Genomic DNA, 7,907 nt, shown 5'->3' with positions numbered 1-7,907 from the left:
AGTTTCCCAACTCAAAGCCGACCGACACGAAAAACAACCCGGGAAACTTCCAAGTGGGCACGCGTTAACGGCAACCGTAGCCGACGAACATAGCTGTCTGTTATTCGTCACAGATGTGACAACGACAGCTCGCTACCACGTCGACACTGGCGTAGAAGTTAGCGTTTTCCCAGAGAACCCTAACGACCGGTTTCACGAATCGGTTTTAAACTTACAGGCGGCAAACGGAAAACCTATCGCTACGTATGGCAAAAGGTACGTTTACCTTAACGTGGGTTTACGCAAACCCATTCACTGGATCTTCGTTGTTGCAGATGTTTCCATGCCAATCATTGTTATAGACCTTCTACAACACTATAATCTAATCATCGATACTCGCAAACGGAGACTAGTAGACGGAAACACTGGTTTATCTGTTTGCGTAACTTCTTTTTCTGGTTGCAGATTATCCCCAGTCACAATTAAGCATACGATAGACCCACTTTATCAACCACTATTCGATAAGTATCCTGGGATACAACAAACGCAACCGAAATTGCCGTGTGTAACCAGCAACGTTACACATCACATCACGACTACAGGACCACCTGTATTCTCTAAAGCACGACGACTAGCTCCTGAAAAGCTAAGGTTGGCGAAAACCGAGTTCGATCACATGATGAACTTAGGAATCATACGACCGTCAAATAGCCCACATGCATCTCCGTTGCACATGGTCCCTTAAAAGGACAGCAACGATTGGCGTCCAACTGGTGACTATCGGCGATTGAATGCGAAGACCATTCCCGATCGTTACCCGTTGCCTCACATTCACGATTTGACAGCTACCTTGAAAGGTACAACTGTCTTTTCGAAAATCGACTTGGTTAAAGCCTATAACCAAATCCCTATGGCTACTGACGACATACCGAAAACCGCCATCATTAATCCCTTCGGACTCTATGAATTTTTGCGAGTGCCTTTCAGTCTAAAAAACGCTGCTCAATCATTCCAAAGATTCATAGACGACGTTTTTCGAGGTCTCAACTTCGTACATGCGTATGTTGACGACTGCCTAATCGCAAGTTCGGACAGAGAATCACATCTCCAGCATCTCGATCTTGTTTTCGATCGACTACAAAAACATGGCATTACTGTAAACATTCAGAAATGCCAAGTCGGAACTGACTCATTAGACTTCCTAGGACACACTATAGATGCTCAAGGCATTCGACCCCTTAGAACCAAAGTGGCGGCAATTCTGGATAATCCAGAACAGACCACGATCAAGGAATTACGCGCGTTTAACGGCCTTGTAGGTTCCTACAGATGATTCATACCGAAATGCGCGTTGCTCATGAAACCTCTTACCGACCAACTTCGTGGAAATGCGAAATCCATCAATTTGAACGACACCGCGCTAAAAGCATTCTCCAAAGTTAAGGAATTTATCGCTCAGGCAACAATGCTTGCTCGTCAGGACACTGAAGAACCCATTAGTATCACAGTAGACGCATCCAACTCAGCAATCGGGAGAGTCTTACAACAATGGGTCAACAACTCTTGGTAACCTTTGGCATTTTCCTCTAGACGGTTGCTAGACACTGAATCGAGGTACAGCACATTCGGTAGGGAACTCCTAGCTATGTATTGTGCTGTACGGCATTTTTCAACACTATATCGAAGGCCGTGAATTCACCCTTCCCACTGATCATAAACCGATTACCTTTTCTTTGAGCTCTTCAACATTCAACACATTTCTGGAGCAAATAATGTAGTCGCAGACGCTTTGTCTCCCATAACTTCCGTGAACAGTTTTCAAGAAATCGACCTTCTTAAACTCGCCCAGCTTCCAAAAGAAGACACTGACTTCATCATGAGCTATCGTCAACAATCCCTAAGCTGTGCCTTAAAAAGATGGGTAGCAAACTTTGGCTGCCCTTCAACCATCAACGCAGGTCGTGGACGCCAGTTCGAATCTGGACTTTTCCGTTTTTTGACCACACTATTGGGAATCACTCACTTCCGAACGACGGCCTACCACCCACAAGCAAACGTGTTGGTAGAACGCTTTCACCGGCAACTAAAAGCTTCACTATCAGCTGCAAACATTTCGCGGTGTAGTGACGCTCTTTCACTCGTCTTACTAGGTATTCGCAATGCAGTAAAAGCTGACATTGAATACACTGCGGCTCAACTCGTTTATGGAATGACACTTCGACTTCCAGAAGAATTCGTGGATCCTTCATCCTCTTCAATGAACATGGATCTAACCTCCTACGTGAACAGGCTTACAAACGCAATGCGTTCAGTTAGACCTGTTTCCACATGACCGCAATCAACTGATGTTTTCGTTCAACCTGACTTACGATATAGTACACACGTTTTCGTTCGTCGAGACTCGCATCGACGACCATTCGAATCAGCATACAAGGGACTTTCAAAGTTCTTCAACGCGAACCTAAGTACTATATAATCGATAAGAACGGAACAAACGATAGCATCAGCATCGATCGTCTCAAAGCAGCGTATTTAGAAGGAAATTCTATCCACGTCGATTTTCCTTCGGGACGATCGATCGACACGACTCCGACAATTGTAATACTTCATCCGACAACCAACACGCTCAATGGTACTTCGACAGTATCTGAAAATAAACTTAAAACAACGCGTCCTGGAAGAAGAGTAAGATTTCCAGAACATTTAAACGACTATTACACGTAAGACACTAGTTAACACTTCGTTTCATCCCGATTTTCCATGGCATTATATATAATATATAAAAAAATTAATTTTTATATGTTTATATTTGTATATATTTATTATTTGGCTAATATGTATATTTAAAAAAAACAAAAAAACATTTTGTAAAATTTGCTTTTACGTTATTTACACTTTTCGCCCATTTTGTGTCTTAAAGCGCGTACGAGTTTGTTTCGACATGCACTTACATATTTTTTTCTTTTCCAGAACGGCTGGAAAAGATAAAAAGAACGTTGAGGTTAACGAGGAACCAAAAAATTTCATTGTACACTATATTTTTCACTATATTGTACTTCATGGTCCCTTATGGTAAGGAAAGACGACCAGACGCTGCTAAACTTATCAAGCTATCAGAAGTGTTTACCAACGACAAAACTAGTTGGGTTTAAACTTCTGGCTGGCCACGTCTTAGGGTCATCATCACCCCGATAGGCGGGGAGTGATCTGTAGCGGCGAATGAATCTCCAAAATAAATAGCTCTGTAAGTTTTCGACATTGGATGCTGACTACATGTTTTAATGGACTCACCTAGCTAAAGGCGCTCAGTCATGCATCCGCATCAGATCACGATTGGGAACTCCGTGCTCAACAACCCCTGCAATCCCGAGCTGGATTAGATCAGACGATTCTCGATATATTGATACCATATCAAATATATCTTCAAACCTCCTCGCTTCTGTCTTTTGATTTCACTTGGTGGGTACGCTTCATATAGGTGTTACTGGTTAAAGCGTTATCAAAGTCCGAATACCTGTGGCATCTTCAGTATTTTTCCCTCGCTAAGCTATTTTTGTTATTTGATTGTTCATTCCGTATCAGGACTACATTTTTCGCTCGGATGGCATTGCTCAGTCTGGCAGACGTGGTCATTATTATATAGCTTATCTATTTTATTCATATTAAATACGCTATTCTATCTCTAACCAAAATGTATTCTCCAGATGCGCTTAACATCATATTGTTAATTGACACTGTACGATGAGTTAGAATAGATAATTATGAGACATCCACGTAAGATCGTATAGATTAGGTTTATACATCGTGACAAATCTACAATTATTAACCAGGTCCATTATTATAATTGTACTAATTACGAAGTACACCAGAATTCTACAAGTCTGGCTAGTTTGGTTGTTAAACTTTTAGAAAAAATTATTCGAATGGAGTTGTTTAAGTATCTAGACAAAAGCCACTTTTTTTTCTGAAAAACAGCATGGTTTTAGAACAGGTTGTTTATGTCTCTTCAACTTATTAGTAGCCCGTGACAGTCGGTGCGTTGTTGGAGATCAAAAGTTACCTATAGATGTAGCCCACATTTAATTTATCAGGGCATTCGACAAAACTCCTCTCAACCGCCTGTTTTATAAGTTAAGTAGTATCGGAATGGAGGGAAATTTATTAATTTGAACAAAGGACTCCCTAATTGGGCGTCAACAAAGAGTGAGGGTGAGATCAAAATTGTCTAGCCGAATGTAGTGGTACTGTTCATAGCTCACCGTATATTTCTGAAGTATTGTCCTGGTTGTTTGGCAATGAACTACTGTGAGATTAGATGGTGGTTGGAGGTAGTCGAAAGGTGGCCACACTGCATTCAATCTGCACCAATAAGGACTTGACACACATGACATTGACCACCACCCAGTGATCAATCAATTGTGATTACATCTCGGTCCCACAGGAGGTCGGTCGCGGCTCGGATAGCTCAGTGGTAACTTCTCTGACTGTGAAGCTAGGTGACACGGTGTTGAACCCGTCAGGGAGCACCAGTTCCCTCAAGATTACGGGTACACCTTGCTGACGAGTGCCAAGTAGCACCAAACCCGGGTCCAGGGTTTCTTGTCGACTACCTTCAACCACCATCTAAATGTAAAAAAATTGATTGACAAAGTTCAAGTGACAATGAGGACTAATAAGAAAACTGCGTTTCTATAGTCGCGCTCACTAATGTACAATTACGGTCTATTTGGTTATTAGAACTATTATAATTATAGACCAAATTCTAAAATTGTAGTTATGTCATGATCTGAAAACCTAACCTAGAAGATCTTACGTGGAAGTGACATCATTGTCTATTGTGACTTGTATCGTGCCAATTTATAGCAACTCACGTGTAATTGAGTTTGTTCACATTTATTTCGGTCAAGTCTTTTTGTCAACTTATTTAACGGACTGAGTCATTCGTACAATAACAACTTTTCTGTATCATTGTACCTTTAGTATTGCTGCGAATGTATGATTATGTATGCTTGAGCATTGCTTACTATACAGGACGACCACGTCTGTGAGGCTGAGCCATGCCATCCATTTGAATGGATGGATATTCCAACGTTCAACATTGTTGGCATTTACTGTTTTCCCTGTTATTTCACGTTCAGCTTTAAGGAGTGTGTGCTGATGACCAATACCATTACATGGGAAACCGTGGTTAGTGAAGTGCCTCAGAGTGCAGTTTTGGAACCAGTGTTGTTTTTCTGTATGTAAATGACCTTTCTAGCCTCCTATCATCATCGGTTTTGTTATGTTTACAATGATAAGATATGGAAAGCGATAAAAAGTGAAGGTGATAGTTTCGAGCATCAAAGTAAATTGGAGAAATTACCTGAATCGTTCAAAAGTTGGCAGTAAGGTTCAGTTGAAGAATGTAGAGAATGCAATTAGTATGACTAAATACAACAGAAAAAAATATCCGTGCAAACGCTATTTCAAACATAAATTTTCTATGGAAATATATGATTAGTTGTGGTCTTCAGTATTGAAATCTTTTGTCTTTGTAAGCTCAACATACATTATCTGAAATTGGATTTGGTGTTTAAGTCGATATCTCTAGCGGACATCTGAAATAAATACGAGTTCCTGTGAGTTAGCATAGCATCCTTGCAAATATTGCTTTTAGAAGAATGTTTTGAAACTAACAATATCCACGTTATGGAGAATATTTCCTTCTTTGTGTGTTTTAGATGGATTTTTCCTTCGCAATATGGTCTCAGACTATTTATGTTTATATCCACCCCTGCAGCCAATCTCGAGCTTGGCTGGCTTTTGTCGCGTTATGTCACTTGTGGCGTAGAAGAGATATCCGTCTGCTAACCAAAAAATTAATTCACTACACAGAAGTCCCTTGTAGATTTGAAACATGACCATCAAGAGTAGATGGTATTTGTAGATTACCGGTGATTCGTTCATACATGTCTTCAGTGTATTGCTCATGTATTTTGAGACCACGAAGTAAGTAATGCCTGAGTTAGGATTATGTTACCAGATAAGGATGGGAAATCGACTGGCAAGGCAACAGATCCCCATCAACTGAGGTGGTTGAGACGTGTGTTACGAAAGCTCGACCATCATCTATCTCGACATATAGTGTTTCCTAATGTAGAAGAAAGCTAGGAGTGACTGAACCAGAAATGGCCTCAGTTCGTGAAGTCATTGACAACCGGGTCAGATCGTGTTAATAGGTGTAAACCACCTGGCTAAGGTTCTCATGACCATCGGAGTCGGTAGTTAAAGACTTTGAATAACATGTCTCAGAATAGTTTACGATGGTGCAAATGCACTTACTTTTTACCGTGTTTTAAATGCTAAGTTTTTGAACCCCTCATAATTTGTCATTCCACAAATTTTTATTTTCTCGAATCATATCATTGATATCTAATATTTTAAGTAACCACTCTTTAGCAACATTTGATATAGATACTGACAAAATATCAACTCTGCACCTGTGATAAAAGTGTCTTGTGCTTACCTAGATTTCATTTTGTGTTTCATATTTAACTGTCTTTGGTACATAAGTGACGTCAAATATCTCTTAGGTAAAAGAACAGAAACACGTCCGTATAAACTGTTTGTAAGAAGCCAAGGAATTTCATACTCCTGACGCTTTTTTTTACAACTGGCCGGTGTCTCTAGGATAAACTGCAACATTTTACAAAAATGAAGATCTTTTTCTAGCTTCATATTAGGTAAAAATAGATGCGGTGGTATTTTGATCAATATGGGAATTTTTCCAAGGTAAAACTAGAAAACCACTTAAAATTTTGCCACAATTTGAGGTCTGACAAAAGCAAAACTCTGTAGTCAGCATTTACCATTACTTTTACCAATAAATTTGTAAGAACAGTCTTCAAAGTAGCACGTTTAGTTATATTATTAAACTACATAGCCCATATAAGCCTTTATAAATTTAAGATATAATTACTTAAACTTCCTGAAGTATTGTTCACTGCTTATAGAGGGCAGTACTACATTTTGTGATGACTTGTGTTCTTAAAAGTACCCCTGATACATAAGTTGTTCTGACAAAATCACTTAGGTTTCTTCGAAACCAGAAGCTTTGTTTATGCATTGCTGAATATTTTATAAATTAACACAATGGGTCACGACTTTAAAAAGTATCTTAAGATTGCAAAAAGTACACCATTAACATAAAGAGCGGATAGAAAACTAAACAGTAGGTCTGTTTTCTAATTATTCATTACGTGTATTTTATTCTTGGATTGATGGTGGGCTGAAATACATCAATTCCAAAGTTTCTACGAGAGAAAATTCCCGTTTTATTACATTAAATATAAAATATATACACAAAAATATACTGGATGTTACTTAAATTGTCAAGAATAATTGAGAAAAAAGAGCATGTGTGTGCAGCAGTGTATTTTTGAGCGGTACTCAATGTGGGGTGTTCGAAAATAAAAACGAAAGTGGTAATTGTACAAATTATGTGCATTAATAAAGAAATGCAAATAATAGCCAAAGCTAATTACAAAATAAGTATGTTTTAACCATCTCCAGAGATTTTCAGTAAAAAGTTAAAATTGAAACAGAATGACATTTTAGTGAAACAAGAAATTATTTTTATACTATCATTACATTAAAGAAAATGATTTTTTTCTCCATATTCTTGCTAGTTGTAATTGCACTTACTATAATCTCTGGTACTTAATCATGTTCAAGCTGAGTGTTACTTTTCTTAAAGTTAGTTTCCAGCTTTCAGCAATACATTTCATTCAACTGAATTAATTACATAAGAAACACAAAATCTGGGGTTCAAACATTGAGTGTATTATTCTACAGTCAAGCTGACAATCATGCAGTAATATGTATTTATCCATCCTTAATGCTCTTATATACTCTTAATTGCTGTAAATCTGTCGTGAATTACACAAGTA

At 38.8% G+C, this 7,907-nt stretch overlaps 1 protein-coding gene across 2 annotated transcripts in view; it reads left to right on the top strand.

Annotated features, from left to right (window-relative positions):
* The first annotated feature begins 5,549 nt into the window (after positions 1 to 5,549).
* Positions 5,550 to 7,907, top strand: part of MS3_00001939 (uncharacterized protein) — a 69,625-nt gene continuing 67,267 nt past the window's right edge. For both annotated transcript variants that reach the window (XM_051209459.1, XM_051209461.1), the window contains exon 1: positions 5,550 to 5,597. The gene's annotated coding sequence lies outside the window, so the exon portion shown is untranslated. The remainder of the gene's footprint in view (positions 5,598 to 7,907) is intronic.

This window comes from Schistosoma haematobium, chromosome 1 (genome assembly GCF_000699445.3).
Source record: "Schistosoma haematobium chromosome 1, whole genome shotgun sequence".
Lineage (NCBI taxonomy): Eukaryota > Metazoa > Platyhelminthes > Trematoda > Strigeidida > Schistosomatidae > Schistosoma > Schistosoma haematobium.
This window is presented reverse-complemented; position numbering and strand designations above follow the sequence as displayed.